Here is a 17,433-nt window from a genome sequence, read left to right as displayed (position 1 = left end):
CCACCCCTACACCCCTACAAAACGGGGCGAGCTGTCACTTACCATCGACAACCGCCCTGTCTTGTAGCGAGCCCCGTATCGACTGAACTTCAGTCGCTCGGCGGTGCTCGTGCATGTGCACGCCGGACACGGTGCATGCGCAGATCTCAAATATCGAGCCGCTTGCGAGCGCTGTGCACTCACGAACGGCTCTGAATCAGGCCCAAGTTCACTGCTGATCGTAGATTCTCGATTATCGGGAATCTGCGAGTGCGCAGGACCCATTCTACGAGTGTGCATAATGGGTCCTGCATAGTCGCACACAAACCCTTTAATGCCTCTGCCTGATTGACAGGCAGAGGCCTTTAAGGGGTGGTACGGGGGGCGGCTGCTGTTCCCGAAAACGGGGGCATGTACACCCCGTTTTCCGGGAATGGCTAGACCAGAATCTGCGTTGATCAACTCTGTGATCTGGGCTCGCAAGCCAGGCCAGCCTGAGTAAGCTGAAGTTTACTCAGCTGGCTGGAGGCTTGGTGCCGTCCACCATCGTGACCATCGACCACCGATAGTCGAGATGGCGATACCAGCCAGCGACCTCCGTCGCAGTGTTGGGATCGCAAATGCATCAGGGGGTGTCATACACCTCTCGCTGCATTTATATTATTACAAGGATCGCAATTGCAAAGCTGCCCATATGGCAGTGTGCTCACACCAACCTGCTTCCTATAGTGTTGCCTGATTTTTGATGGTCCGTTTACCATTTAATTGAAGAAACACTGTAATAATAAAAAATATATATATTATCATTTTGACACAAATAGAAATTAAACAAAGGCATGAATGAACATTTTTTTGCATGTGATGGGGGTCGATGCTGAATTGGGCATATACCAGGGATGTATTAAGAGAAGAGGGAGCCTGTGTGCAGTCTCCGTCCGTGGCCCCTTCCTCTCCACCCAGCTGCCGGCATCGCACTGAGCGCAGCAGACTTCGGGCACTAGAGTAGACTGCGTCACCGGGCACTTGTTGAGTGTGCGATCCCCCTAGACCCAGGGACCAGTGTGCACTGCACACTCCACCTATTATAGATACGCCCCTGGCACATACCTATTTGTCTAGCATAATTATGTAAATTTGTAGTGCACATACATACAAATAAAAAAGCACACTTACACATGACTTTCAGATTTGGTACTGAAACTTACGCTTCCGGAGGGACACACTAATACAGAGTACATTACATTTGCATAATTGCAGACCACATGAGTATAGTTCCTACAAAATATACATTATACACTAGGGTTATATTTTTTGTAAGAAGCCAATTAATCTACCAATATATTTTTGGTTTGTAGTAGGAAGCCTAAGTACCCAGAGGAAACATACACAAGTACAGGGAGAATGTACAAGCTCTACTCAGTTAGGGTCGTGGTGGGAATCAAATCCAAGGCCTCAGTGCTGTAAGGCAGTAATTCTAACCATTACACCATCCATGGCACAGTGTATTAGGATAAGAGCTACAGTAAGTAGGCACACATTACATCTCATCTAGCATGAACTCCAAAAGAGAATATATATTTGGGAACAACCTATGTTTATATTTTCAGCATTCTGTTGGGAGGACAACGCTCACTGGGGGTGATTCAGGCTCAGGTGCTATTGCAGCTTTTGGTAGCAGCTGTGATAGCACTATTATGGTAATGAAGGAGGAGGCATCATGCCTCCTGCATGCATTACTGATCCAACAGAGCATCGGATCATCTGCGTGATCCTTGGCCGGCTGAGTGACCATGAGGTCACTCTAGTCGACCGCCACATATGCACAAAAGAGAACAGGAAATCTCCATCACCAGATGGAGATCCTGGCCTCTTCCCTCTCCCCCAACGCTGGCGAAATGCCTCTGTTTTGGGAAACGGAGGCAGTCGCCGCCCACCCCCTGCCAAGAAAAGGCAGCAGACTGTCAATTACTGACAATCTGCTGTCGGACTGCTTGCAGGATCGCAGATCCGTACTGCACATGCAAAGTACAGGTCATGCGCCAGCACAGAGGAGTCACAATCTGAGATGTGCACTAACCATCGGGTTAGAGCATATCTCTGAATCAGCCCCAATAATGGGAACAGATTTCATGGGTAAATAAAAATGGTTGGATGTCAGCAAGGCTTTATAAAGTTGTAAATAAAAAGATTTGCAATAGTTTTAGACCATGTTGGTTACCAGGGGCTTATCTACCCCTTGGTCAGGATGGCACTTGCCAGGTGCGCCAGCCGAGGGGGGAGCACCATCTCTTCGATGTAAATAATTACAGCGCAGGACGTGAGGCATGCTGGGAAAGTGTAGTCCTAGCCACAGTTCTCTGCTTCCCCCTCAGTCAGAACCTCCTGAACTATAAGTCCAGGCATGTAGCAGGGCAGCTGTTAGTGCAGTCACGTGATGAGCAGTATGACTTCACATACTGAGACTAGTGGTATATTTACTAAATCTGGGTTTTTAGAATTGGAGATGTTGCCCATAGCAACCAATCAGATACAAGCTATTATTTTCTAGAAGGTGCTAGATAAATGTTCAGTAGGATCTGATGGTTCTTATGGGCAGCATCTCCACTTCTAAAAACTTGCACCTTAGTAAATATACCAGAAAATCGAGTGCAGCTCCTGCCCTCCCCGGAAAGGCAGGCAGCATGTCAGCCAGGCCAGAAGCTTGCAGACATGGGAGCTCATTCAGACCCTCTCGCAAGTTGCGGTCGCTCGCTGGCAAAAAGGGGCCGGTTATTTAAATGAAGTGCTCGCACTGCGTCGCGTAAGGACGCCCACTATGTTTTAGCGAGCTACGGCAAACTGCGCTCGCAAGTGTCTAAAGATGCCCCCTTGCCACTCGCAACACACATCATCTCCAGGAAATGAAGGATTAATCGGGACCATCGTGAGCCATCAGAGCTGCTCGCAGCCCTTGGGGTTGCCTTAACCTGCCGCAAGCACAGCGATCAGTGCTGGCTGGAATACATGCAGGTGACGTGTACAATGACGCTACTTTGCTAATTATGCACGCCCTTTATATGTAATCTGTTTTTATTGAGAATGGAAACAGCACATTACATATATGGCCTACAGCGGCCCACAAAAACAGCAAATAAGATCAAAGAACAATATGAAATCAGTCAACAAATATATTCATACAACATGAGATATAGGAGCAAGAAAGAATAAATCTCAAATCACTTAATTTTGTACGTGCTTTCAAATATTACTAACTAAAAGAAAATGAAAAACAAGCAAAAACAAAAAACACCACAATATAAAAGCAAAAATCAAAATAGCTAATAAAACAAGATACATAAAAAATTAAGAAAGAAAGAAAACAATATATAGAAAGAAAGATAACAAAATAATAGGGAAAAATAAAAGAGGATGTCGCAATATCCTAAGAAACACTTAAATATTTATTTTGTATTCAGCAGTCTCTTTAAAATTCAGCCAGCAATACCAAATGTCAGTAAAATCTAGAGGAGAGGATTTAGTCAATGAGAGGTCTTCCATATACATATATTGATCTATTCTCTGGAACCATCGAGAGATGGGAGGACAAGTCGAAGACCTCCAATAACATGGTACAGTAGCCCTTGCAGCATTCACCAAATGACGCAACACAGATTTTTTATATATGGATATTGGGAGGTCAGATAAATTTAGCAACCAAAATTCAGGTTTATCAGATAAAGGAAGACCAGTGATCAATTCCGATAATTGTCGAACCTTCCTCCAAAAGTCAGCTATCACCGGGCACTGCCACCAAATATGGAGAGGGGTGCCCACCGCCTGTTGACAACGCCAGCATAAATCAGGTAAATTTGGAAACATCCGGTGGATGTGGACAGGGCATCTATACCACCTTGCCAAAATCTTATATTGGGTTTCTAGAACTTGGAGTGAAGAGGAACTAGCAAAAGTAAAATCAAATATTTGTGACCACTGATCTTCAGTTAGGTCCCTTCCTAGTTCACTATGCCAGGCAGAGACATAAGAAGGTAAAGATGGATTAGAGCATTCAAGACATATTTGGTATATGGAAGAAATAAGGTGTCTTGGTGGATCTACTGCCATACATAAAGCTTCAAATTTAGTTGGAATCCAGCGAGGTTCACTAGCCTTAAGAGAATTCACATAATGTCTTAATTGGAGAAATACCCAAAATGAACGAGGTGGGAGATTATATATTTGTTGTAGTTCTGTAAAAGATCGCATTCCACTATGTGTCACTAGATGGGATATACGTGTAATACCTTTTGTGGACCAACTAGATAAATTAGATGTCATAAGACCTGGGGGAAAATCAGGGTTATCTACCAGTGGAGTAGGCAGTGAAGCGCATGGGCTAAACGAGGGGAGATTTCTAAATTTATTCCAACAGCGTAGAGTGGGGCCTAGTGTTGGGTGAGATAAGTACGGACATTTAACAACCCAGGGAAGGACATGGGGTGGTTTACCTACTGTGTGACCTACTACACATGTCCATTGTTTGATTGATGATAGACGAGACATTTCAACAATCCTAGATAAGTGGACTGCATGGTAATAAGTAAGGAAGTGGGGTAATTGCAAACCACCTCTCAAACGACTTTGCGTTAATACAGCCTGTGACAGTCTGGCTCTACCTGAGCCCCAAACAAAATGACCCACTAAGCTTTGTAATTCCCGAAAAAAGGAAACTGGTATTGCAATAGGCAAAACTTGCATCAGATATAAGACCTTAGGTAAAATAGACATCTTAACCGTGTTAATTTTACCCAACCAGGATAGCTTCAATATAGACCATCTCTGAAAATCTGTCTTAAATTTTTGAATAAGAGGGGGAAAATTTAACTGGTACAAATTATTATTTGAAGGGGATAAAAGAACACCCAAATACTTAAGACTAGAAGAAGTCCACACAAAGGGAAAAGCACCTCTAAGGCTTGTCACAGTGTTGTCAGGGGTTGATATATTCATGGCAACGGATTTGGAATAATTGATTTTAAAATTAGAGACTCCACTGAATCTATCAAATTCTTGCATGAGGGCAGGGAGAGAGGTCACCGGCAAAGAGATGGTAGCAAGGAGATCATCGGCAAATAGTGCCAATTTGTATTCATGGTCTCCAATCTGCACACCTTTAATATTCCTGTTACATCGGATTGCCCTCGCCAATGCCTCCATGCAAAGTACAAATATAAGAGGAGACAGTGGGCATCCTTGACGTGTACCATTAGTGATCGGGAAAGGCTCTGAAAGGGCCCCATTGACCCGAACTCTGGCCGTGGGCGATTTATAAAGGGCTAAGATACGATGAAGACAGTGGGATCCTAACCCCATATATCGAAGAAGGCCTTCCATGAACTGCCAATCAATCCTGTCGAAGGCCTTCTCGGCATCTGTTGAGAGAAGAATAACAGGGGTCCCAGTACCTTTAATAAAATGGATAATATCAATAATCTTAGAGGTATTGTCCTTAGCCTCCCTACCTCGAACAAATCCCACTTGGTCTTCAAGCCCGGGAGAAGGGAACTCAGCCTATTTGCCAGCATTTTAGCATATAATTTTAAATCATTATTTAATAAAGAAATAGGCCTATAGCTAGCGCATTGTGCAGGGTCCTTCCCCTCTTTAGGAATTATTGATATATGTGCTTCAAGTGTCTGAGGGGAAAAACCTACCCTATCAGAAACTTCATTACAGGCTTTCAAAAAAAGGGGCAACAGCATAGAGCGAAATGTCTTATAATAACTTACAGGAAAACCATCAGGGCCAGGGCTTTTCCCAAGAGGAGTATTTGACAGAGCAAAATCTAGTTCCTCGTAGGTAAAGGGGCGATCGAGGGAAGTCAGATCGCTCTCATCAAGTTGTGGGAAATCAACCGAAAGGAGGTAATTTCTAATCGCTTCCTGATGCGTTAATGAATGGGTAGGTGATTGTTCCTTACGTAAGTTATAAAGTTTCAAATAATAATTTTGAAAGGCCGCTGCAATCTGAGGAAAGGTGTGGACAACATTCCCCCCAGAATCCCGAACATTGGAGACATAAGATTTTAGCCTCTGAGTTTTTAGAGCTCTAGCTAGCATTTTGCCAGGCTTGTTTCCCCATTGCTAAAATTTATGCCTGCATTTCTGTAGATATAATTTAGTTTTATCCTGAAGAAGCTTATTAAGAGCCTGCCTTGCTTCAGTAAGTTCTCTCAATGTAGTTGCATCTAAAGAGGATTTATGGGATGTTTCCAGGGACTGGATACGGGTTAGGAGTTGTTGCCATTGAGCCATCCTTTCCCTTTTTAATCTAGAACCTAGTTGAATACAATGTCCTCTAATCACACATTTGTGTGCCTCCCACACCATAATCTTAGACACATCTGGAGCATCATTAATATCAATATATTCAGTAATGGCTTTTAGAAGATCATTTTTAGTACAGGGGTCACTAAGTAAGAGCTCATTAAAGCGCCATGTCCACGGTCTGGGTGTCAAGTTAGGAAAACATATATGTGCAAAAATTGGGGCATGGTCAGACCAGGTAATATGGCCTATTTGACTATGGGGAAAATATTGAAGGTTTCTATGATCTATAAGAAAGTAATCAATACGTGAATATACAGAGTGCGGGTTAGAGTAAAACGTATAATCTCTAACCGTTGGATGTTGAGTCCTCCATAAATCTATAAATTGGTATTCAGAAAAAAGTTGACGTACTCTACGATGATCTCGCAAGGAGACTCGGGGCGATCCCAAAGAACAGTCTAACACAGGGTCTAAAGACCAATTAAAGTCTCCACCTATAATTACACATCCCTCTCTCAATGGTTCCAAAAGTTTCAAGACCTTATTAAAAAATTGCCTCTGTTTCTGATTAGGAGAATAAACATTTACAATAGTGTATACTTGATTATATATCTTACATTTCAATATTTGACACCTGCCTTCCACTAGAATATGATGAGATATATCTGTAACGGCAAGCCTATGAGAAAGAAGTATAGCCACTCCCAGAGATTTACTCTGAGAGTTATTACTACAAAACACATGGGGGTAATAATAATTCCCAAGCTTAGGAGCAACTAGCTGTTTAAAGTGCGTTTCTTGCACAAAGGCCACATCTACTCTCTCTAGGTGAAGTTCTCGCAGTAAAGTGGACCGTTTTTCAGGAATATTAAGACCTTTAACATTAAAGGAACATAATTTTATATTTTCTGGTTTAAGGGGGGCCATGGCAGCGGCTGTGGAAAGGGTGAATCATAAACAGAGAGTGAGGCATTATATGAATCTTACAAGAGTTTACATGAGCAGCAGAGATATAGCGACCAAAAGGGGAAAAAATAAAAACAAAAACAAAAATATTAAAATAAAAACAAGAATAATAAAAAAAAGAAATAAAATAGTATAAGGAAAACAAAAAAAAAATATGATTAAAATAAACAGAGAAATATATCCATGAAGAAAAATTTCCGCTGTTGGAGCAGGCAGCAGACAATAGTCGGCCCATGCTCCAAGGTCAAAAATGCGGAACGACCCAACTGGGGTAAGGCAGCGATAACCACCCCCCGGGAATAAAGAATTAACATATATCCTGTAAACGGCAATATCAAAAAATAAATAAATCATCTACATAATAAGAACAACAGTACCATCTACATTAATATCTTAAATATATGAGACATATCCATATAACAATTCTAGGAGAATTTCGTAAAGAAACCCACTAAAACATACATAACCTTACAAAATCTGCTGTGTGATGAGAACGAAAAACATAAATAAATACTTTCCTTTCGTAGAAATGACAAATAGAAAACATTAAACTATTAGGTAAGAACCAAGACAGTTATAAGAATCTATAATCATCAAATGGTCAGTGAGCGAACTGACCCCCAACAATATCAAAAGGATACAATTCCGGACATGTATCCTGTCTAAGCTCAACAAAGAAGCAAAGAATCACATTTAACTATCGCAAGTGATCAGGTGCCAGAGGCTGTCCCTTCAGCTCGTGGAGAAGCTGAGTTGTGCCTCTGCCTCCTCACTGTTGTCCAAGGAGCCTTTGCAACAGGTGAGATGGGTGGATCTAGACGTGAAAACAGGTGGAACCAATCCTGGAGAGGAGGTATTGAAATAGAAAGTGCCGCACAGAAATTATCCAGGTCTTCCGGTGTCTGTAAGATTAGTTGGCGGCCATCATGCATGACTTGGATACTCAGAGGAAATCCCCAACGAAAACAGACACCTTTCTGTTTAAGAACGTCAGTAAGAGGTTTAAGAAGACGTCTTTGATGGAGTGTATTCCAGGAGAGGTCCGGAAAGATTTGAACTTTATTACCATTAAATTCAATACCATCCAATTTGCGTGCTTTGCTGAGGATTTCTTCCTTAAGATGATGGTAGTGGAGTCGACAAATAATGTCTCTGGGAGCCTCAGATTGGAGACCCTTTGGACGTAGGGCCCGGTGAGCACGATCAAAAAGAATTGCATTGCCTGGTTCTGCATCAGTAAGTTCATTGAACATTTTAGTAAGTGCATCAATGATACCAGGACCTTGGACGTCTTCCGGGATTCCCCGGATACGTAAATTGTTGCGACGACCTCTGTTATCGAGATCGTCTAGTCTCCGCTGCAACATTCTCATCTCTTGTGCATGCGTAGATACAGTGTCCCGGACTTTTTGTTGGAAAGAACTGACTTCCTCCATGTGTGTCTCCATGTCAGACACCCGGTGTGCAACGTGAGAAATATCTTTTTGAAGAGTAGCGATTCCCGCTTTGACTGTGGCCCCAATTTTCTTATCAAGGTCTAAAAAGTCCTGTTTCGTGGGGAGAGAGCGTAAGTGCGCCAGGACCTCAGACATAGTGGTGTCTGACACATCTCCTGAACCAGTATGAATTGGTGACGCCATAAGTCCAGTATTGTCAGACAACGTAGACGGATTAGAATCAGAGCGTGCGTTATCTTCAAAAGCACCACCGTCAGTGGTAAGGTAGCGGAACAGATTGGATTGCAACGAGGTATCCACAGTCTTCTTAACACTAGGTGTCCGCACCGTCCTCTTAGTTTTTCCCATCAGAGAGATAGAGACAGGAAAGACAAAAGGAAAACACACACATAGAGAAAGGAAAAAGAGCAAGTACAGCAGATATGTTGGTCAAAAATATTAATACATGTATAGCCTCAGGAGGTACATTCCCGGGATACGGTCACCACATACCTCTCCCCATAATATACGGGTGAATCAGGGGGTCATGGCCATCTCGCAGCGTACGTGTCAGCCCATAGAGATCAACTATCTCCACAGCAATATATAGAAGATATAATAGTAATATTAGGCAGTACTAAATATTATTGACACCTGCTGTGAGATCAAATAAAATGACTTTTGTAAATAGGGAAATGTGAAATGTTACAAACGCGGCCACACGGGGGAGCTCCAAGCCCAAATATGTTATAATATCAATAGAGACTCATAGAAATGAAGGGAAATATATTGGAAGAAAAGAAAAACACATATGAGTTGGTCAGCAGAGGGGATATATCTGCTATCAGGCAGATTGGCTCAATGCGTTTTGGATGTCATACACTGGCTATCTTCCCTTGTGGTGGTCAATCACAGTACCTGCAATGTAGCAGCGGAGATGCCAGTATCCCCTCACAGTAGAGAAATGCGGTCAGTAGTCCCAGTGACCAAACATAGGGCCAATAGACTCCTGTAAGGGCCTCAGTATGCTGGACAAAGGAGTATATGTGCGGATCGAGAGTCACCTAGGGCCTCCTCATATATGTAGGCAGAACGGGGTCACTACAGGCAGAGCAGCAACTACAGCAGAAGTGGCCCCATCATCCGGTAACAGGCTGGGTGAGAGAGAAAAGGGCAGCCAGAGCACCAATAGCAGGGATGTAGGAAGGTAAGCTTCACCCGATCACCGCCGGGCCCTGCGGCATCCCGACACGTGAGTATAAAGCACTCGCAGTAGGCGCGTGACTAGGAGCCGCCGGAGCGCCGCTCGTCCTCTGTGGTGCAGATCGGCAGGCACTTGGGGTCACCAGGCAGGAGGGAGGCTGCGCTTTGAAGTGGGGGATGGAGGTTCCGTCGGGCGGCTCGTGTACGCTAGGTCCCAGCTTCTTGGCGCGAACCAGGCCTCAAGCCTCAAACGGGGCTAGCAGACGGTCTCCGGGAACAGCAACCACCTCACGGGCAGCACAGCAGAGTCTCAAGATTAGAAACAGATGCCCTGTATATAGGGAGAGCCCGATAATAAATCTGACAAGGGCTTTTAGGGCTGATGTCACAGGAGCTCACTGGAGATGCGACTTCTCAGCTCCAAGTCCAGGCCACGCCCCTATGCACGCCCTTTAAACAGCATTTTGGCGGCCTGACACGCCTGCGTTTGCACATCCACTCCCACGTTCATAAGCACCTTCCCCTGTTACCTCCCACAAATGGCACTATATGTCACTCAAAGCAGCGACCTGATATTGGCTTACGAGCAACCAAAATGAGACTGCAACAAATGGCTTTTGCACGCGCACTGCGAATTATACGCATGCGCAGATGGGTGAAAATCGCTCAGAGCAAGCGTTCACGTTTTAGCGAGCAGGTCTGAATCAGGTCCATGGCGCACTCTGGCAGGGGTGTATTTTCATATTCGTTAAAATGGCAGTCGCCAGGGGCGTCGGCCGAGGGGGCCCAGTGCTGTCGCGGCCTGTTCTCTATGTCAAAAGTATGTGCTGTTTGCCAGGAGCAATCGTACCCCTATATAAACCCCTGCACCTTGGTCAGCTAGAGGTGGCATAACCTGGTTATATTGTTTAGACACCAATTGGCCTTTCTGTGATTTACTGTTAAGTGTGATCACATCTGTGTGGTGCATGTAAATGCTGCAAAGGGCAATAAGGGGCCATACTGTGTGGAAATAGGAGCTCATTCAGACCTGCTCGCAAGATGTGGCCGCTCGCTGGCAAAAAAGGGCCGGATATTCAAATTCCACGTTCGCACTGCGTTGCGTTAGGACGCCCACTATGTCCTAGCGAGCTACGGCAATGAGCTCTCGCTAGTGTATAAAGACGCCCCCTTTCCCCTCGCAACACGCGTCATCTCCTGGAATTGTTGAATTAATCGGTAACATCAAAAGCCATCAGAGCTGCTTGCAGCCCTTGAGGTAGCTTTACCCCACCGTAAGCACTGCGATCAGTGCTGGCTGAAATACATGCAGGTGAAGTGTACAATGACCCTACTTTCCTAAGTATGCACTCCCTTTAAACAGCGTTTTGTCGGTCTGATGCGCCTGCGTCCGCAACACCACTCCCCTGTTCATAGGCGAAACTAGACATTTGGTAATGGGTGGTCCCAGTTCCAACTCCTCGCCAGAACTTGTGTTACCTTGGAAGTAGTGTTCATTGTAGTTCCAGCACTGGACCTAGAAAGAGGGATTCCTGTGAGCGCTGAAGGCGCACGCCGCCAAAAAAGGGGCGTGGTCACAGGAAAAGGGGGAGTATCTTTGAGGCACATCCCCTTTTCTTCACTCTTGGGGGGTGTGCCTGGCACTTATGGACCTGCTGGGCTTCCCCCAAGCGCTGCTGTGCATCCAGCATCCATACACTGGCGTTGACCGTGGCACCGCTATTTTCCCCACCCACGGGACACTGCAGAACACTGGTGGGGACAGCACAGGCTGTTTTAGTGAGGCACCGCTAAGAGGGGCAGAGCACATTCTGCCCTTTAGAAATCGTGCAGGGCATGGCGCCCCACTAAAACAGCCTACCAGGAACGTTATTGGAAGTATGGCACTTTGTTTCGTGATCATTAGTTAGGCAGCAAAGAGATGTGTCTGTTTAGTGGTGGAGGGGGGTTCAGTCTGTGTAGGGGCAGGGGTGGAAAGATGTCTGTGTAATGGTGGAGGGGGGTACAGTGTGCCTGTGCAGGGGCGGAGAGATGTGTCTGTGTAGTGATGGAGAGTGGTACAGTGCCTGTGCAGGGATGGAGGGGGAGAGATGTCTCTGTAGTGGTGGAGAGGGGTACAGTGTGCCTGTGCAGGGGCGGAGGGGGAGATATGTCTGTGTAGTGGTGGAGAGGGGTACAGTGTGCCTGCGCAGGGGCGGATGGGGAGAGATGTCTGTGTAGTGGTGGAGAGGGGTCCAGTGTGCCTGTGCAGGGGCGGAGGGGGAGAGATGTCTGTGTAGTGGTGGAGAGGGGTACAGTGTGCCTGTGCAGGGATGGAGGGGGAGATATGTCTGTGTAGTGTTGGAGAGTGGTACAGTGTGCCTGAGCAGGGACGGAGGGAGGAGAGATGCCTGTGTAGTGGTGGAGAGGGGTACATTGTGCCTGTGCAGGGACGGAGGGGGAGAGATGTCTGTGTAGTGGTGGAGAGGGGTACAGTGTGCCTGAGCAGGGGCGGATGGGGAGATATGTCTGTGTAGTGGTGGAGAGGGGTACAGTGTGCCTGTGTAGGGACGGAGGGGGAGATATGTCTGTGTAGTGTTGGAGAGTGGTACAGTGTGCCTGTGCAGGGATGGAGGGAGGAGAGATGTCTGTGTAGTGGTGGAGAGGGGTCCAGTGTGCCTGTGAAGGGACGGAGGGGGAGATATGTCTTAGTGTTGGAGAGTGGTACAGTGTGCCTGAGCAGGGACGGAGGGAGGAGAGATGTCTCTGTAGTGGTGGAGAGGGGTACAGTGTGCCTGTGCAGGGGCAGAGGGGGAGAGATGTCTGTGTAATGGTGGAGAGGGGTACAGTATGCCTGAGCAGGGACGGAGGGAGGAGAGATGTCTGTGTAGTGGTGGAGAGGGGTACAGTGTGCCTATGCAGGGACAGAGGGGGAGATATGTCTGTGTAGTGTTGGAGAGTGGTACAGTGTGCCTGTGCAGGGGCGGAGGGGGAGAGATGTCTGTGTAGTGGTGGAGAGGGTACAGTGTGCCTGTGCAGGGATGGAGGGAGGAGAGATGTGTCTGTGTAGTGGTGGAGAGGGGTACAGTGTGCCTGTGCAGGGGTGGAGGGGGAGAGATGTCTGTGTAGTGGTGGAGAGGGGTACAGTGTGCCTGTGCAGGGACGGAGGGGGAGAGATGTCTGTGTAGTGGTGGAGAGGTGTCCAGTGTGCCTGTGCAGGGGCGGAGGGGGAGAGATGTCTGTGTTGTGTTGGAGAATGGTACAGTGTGCCTGAGCAGGGACGGAGGGAGGAGAGATGTCTCTGTAGTGGTGGAGAGGGGTACAGTGTGCCTGTGCAGGGGCGGAGGGGGAGAGATGTCTGTGTAATGGTGGAGAGGGGTACAGTATGCCTGAGCAGGGACGGAGGGAGGAGAGATGTCTGTGTAGTGGTGGAGAGGGGTACAGTGTGCCTGAGCAGGGACGGAGGGAGGAGAGATGTCTGTGTAGTGGTGGAGAGGGGTACAGTGTGCCTGTGCAGGGACGGAGGGGGAGAGATGTCTGTGTAGTGGTGGAGAGGGGTCCAGTGTGCCTGTGTAGGGACGGAGGGGGAGATATGTCTGTGTAATGTTGGAGAGTGGTACAGTGTGCCTGTGCAGGGATGGAGGGAGGAGAGATGTCTGTGTAGTGGTGGAGAGGGGTCCAGTGTGCCTGAGCAGGGACGGAGGGAGGAGAGATGTCTCTGTAGTGGTGGAGAGGGGTACAGTGTGCCTGTGCAGGTACAGAGGGGGAGATATGTCTGTGTAGTGTTGGAGAGTGGTACAGTGTGCCTGTGCAGGGGCGGAGGGGGAGAGATGTCTGTGTAGTGGTGGAGAGGGTACAGTGTGCCTGTGCAGGGACGGAGGGGGAGAGATGTCTGTGTAGTGTTGGAGAGTGGTACAGTGTGCCTGAGCAGGGGCGGAGGGGGAGAGATGTCTGTGTAATGGTGGAGAGGGGTACAGTGTGCCTGTGCAGGGGCGGAGGGGGAGAGATGTCTGTGTAATGGTGGAGAGGGGTACAGTGTGCCTGTGCAGGGGTGGAGGGGGAGAGATGTCTGTGTAGTGGTGGAGAGTGGTACAGTGTGCCTGTGCAGGGGCGGAGGGGGAGAGATGTCTGTGTAATGGTGGAGAGGGGTACAGTGTGCCTGTGCAGGGGCGGATGGGGAGATATGTCTGTGTAGTGGTGGAGAGGGGTACAGTGTGCCTGTGCAGGGGTGGAGGGGGAGAGATGTCTGTGTAGTGGTGGAGAGGGGTACAGTGTGCCTGAGCAGGGATGGAGGGAGGAGAGATGTCTCTGTAGTGGTGGAGAGGGGTACAGTGTGCCTGTGCAGGGGCGGATGGGGAGAGATGTCTGTGTAGTGGTGGAGAGGGGTACAGTGTGCCTGAGCAGGGATGGAGGGAGGAGAGATGTGTATGTAGTGGTGGAGAGGGGTACAGTGTGCCTGTGCAGGGGCGGATGGGGAGAGATGTCTGTGTAGTGGTGGAGACGGGTACAGTGTGCCTGTGCAGGGGCGGAGGGGGAGAGATGTCTGTGTAGAGGTGGAGAGCGGTACAGTGTGCCTGTGCAGGGACGGAGGGGGAGAGATGTCTGTGTAGTAGTGAAGGGGGTACAGTGTACCTGTGCAGGGGTGGAGGGGGAAATGTGATTGTAGTGGTGGAAGGGGTACAGTGTGCCTGTGTGTGTGTGTGTGTGTGTGTGTGTTTGTGGGGGGGGGGGGGGGGGAAGGGATGTGTATGTGTAGTAGTATTGAGGTAAGTATAATGTGTCTGGGGACAGGAGGGTATAATGTGTGTATGGGGATGTATAATCTATTAGTGGAAGGGAGGTGTAAAATTTGTGTATGATTGGGTGGGAGGAAGTGTATAAGGTGTGTATGGGTGGGGGGCGGGGGTATATACTGTGTGCATGGGTGTGGGTGTATAATGTGTGTATGGGTGGGGGAGGGGGTATAATGTGTGTATGAGTGGAGGGAGGGGGGGTATAATGTATGTATGGGCGGGGAAAGGGGGTATAGTGTGTATATGGGTGGGGGAAAGGAGGTATATAATGTGTGTATGGATGGGGGAGGGGGGTATAATGGGTGCTGGGGGTGTTTGGATCAGTGTACTGTGTCACCAGGGTCTTGATGTTCCTCCCACCCGATTACCGATTAGTGCAGTCAGACTCTCTCACACCAGGCCCCGCCTCCCCAATTATCCTCACCACTCACATATCACCTGTCTCTGTCTGTGCTGTGTGTGGAGGTGACAGGGAGCTGGCTGCTGCTGCTGCCCCTGGTAAGTCCCCTTCACGCTGCAGCGTTGGTAAGGCAGCAGAGATCGAGTCCTCCTCCAGGTGTAGGGCGAGATAGCTCCTCACTAGACCGCTCAACGCACAGCCAGACATCATGATGTCATTGTGCGCTGCCACAAGAACAATTAATCTATTGGTTTGGACACAGGGGAGGCGGAGCTGCAGAAAATGTCATCCTGGTCAGGTGAGCGCTGTGTGTAGAGCAGACTGAGCAGCGTTAATGCCTTCCTGACAGGGAAAGGACTAATTACATTTTAAAAAATAGCGATTTGGCGGCAGAGGCTAATGGGTGCATCCCCGGACCACCCCCTAGTTTCGCAAATGCACCCACTTACAAGCACCTTCCCCTGTTACCACCCACAAGTGGGACTATCTGTCACTCAAATTAGCGGGCAGTCTGTGTACTACGAGCGCACGATTCCCCATTGCTGAGACTGGCTTGCGCAAGCGCACTGCGACTTATATGTATGTGCACTGAGCAATAATCGCCCGACAGCGAGCGATCGCGCCTTAGCTCTAAATCAGGTCCATAATGTGAATTGGTACTATTGTGTGGCCACGCCCCCTCCATGTGAAGCTATGCCCCTTTTTGCACGAAGGCCACCACCCGGCTGCTAGTTGATGCCACCCGCCTGGCAAAACTTTCTGGGGAGAACACTGGGCATTATTACTGTGGCATGTGTATAAGCAGGGGCGTCTTTAGAGAGGAGGGGGCCCGTGTGTATCTCCCGTCACGTGCCCCCTCCTCTCATTCCAGCAGCCGACTTACACGGCTGGCCGGCCACCACAGAATCAATACACTCTGGACAGTATAGTGTGCTCGAAGTCTACTGCGCATGCGCAGATCGCCGTGGGCAATGGCGCGGATGCCATTTTCCTGGCGAAATCCTTTCAGTGCATGCGCAAAACACCAGAAAAATGGCAGCGGTGCCCATTTTCCAGCGTTTGAGCAGCGCTGGGAGAACCGACGCGGGACCTCGGAGATAATATGGATGCGCCCCTGTGTATAAGGGGTTATATTGTGTAGAGTAACATGTATAAGGGGTACTACTGTATAGCGTAACGTGAATAATTTTTGTTCTTAATGCTATAAGTACAGAGTGTAATTATTTAAAAAATATGGGGGAGGGGTGGCGCCAGTCCCTTAAGGTGGCCATACACGGCACAATATACTTGCCGATCCGAAGGATATAGGTGCTATATCGTGCCGTGTATGGGCACGATATCGTACCTGATATCGTGCTGCGCGCTCCCACGGGATCGTACATCCCCAGATCTTCCCGCAGGTTCATATGATCTGGGATTCGATGTACGATCCCATTCAGATGGTGGAGGGGGGAGCCAGCATATCGTGCGGTCAGCGGGGACCACACGATTGACGGCGGGAACAGCACGATCCGTCTACCGTGGATCGGCAGTCACCCTACACAATGTGCATCGCACCGTGTATGGCCGCCATTACTTTGCCTGGGCTCTCGGACACCTAGATATAGCCCTTTTGGTTGCACAACATTGTGCAAGCAGCTACATCAGTGTTCCTCCCCAATGTTCATCATAATAAGTGTGTGTGTTCTCATGCTGCGTTGCTGCCCCAATGACAGAGGGCCTGATTCAGAGGTGGACGCTAATGCGTACGCAGGTGCACATTCCCACGCTCGCAGCTGTGAAAGTATGCTAATGTTAGCAAAGATCACCCGAGCATAAAGACACTTACTGCTGCCTTCGTACTTGCATGCGCGATCACATGCACGCATAAATATTGGTGACATCAGCGCCCATTTTACCCTTGCGGCAGGTCTGAACTACCGCAGCCTGGGGAGTTCTTCTGCCACGCAGGTCTGCATATGCACTTGTAGTGGCTAATTTATGCATGCCCATGAAAAGGCGTGTAAACCGCCCAGGCACGCCTGCGTTTCCTTAACCCCCAAATGGTCACTTCCTGTCAATCAATCTGCACCGGGCCTCCGTGTCTATGGGCTCGCACATCGATCGTAGCAGGATCACACAGCTGCCTTAGCACATGCGCAAACAATCAAGAACCGCTGCGCTGCATTGTGCCATCGATGGTATGGGAACCATCGATATCGGCCATCGATTGACTCCCCTTCAACGGCCATCCCGTGTCAGTGTCATTACATTTGCTATTCCTCTATCCTGCCTCTCTCCTGCCTGTTGCTCGCTACTCTAGAGCTCGGGTCACATGCATAGTTGCCAAGTCCGCTTATAACAAGCGGAATTGGGCTTGTTTTTTTTGCAAG

The sequence above is a fragment of the Taudactylus pleione genome, unplaced genomic scaffold, assembly GCF_031769625.1.
Source record: "Taudactylus pleione unplaced genomic scaffold, aTauple2 ptg000154l, whole genome shotgun sequence".
NCBI lineage: Eukaryota > Metazoa > Chordata > Amphibia > Anura > Myobatrachidae > Taudactylus > Taudactylus pleione.
The sequence above is the reverse complement of the archived record's forward strand: the minus strand, read 5'-3'. Positions refer to the sequence as shown.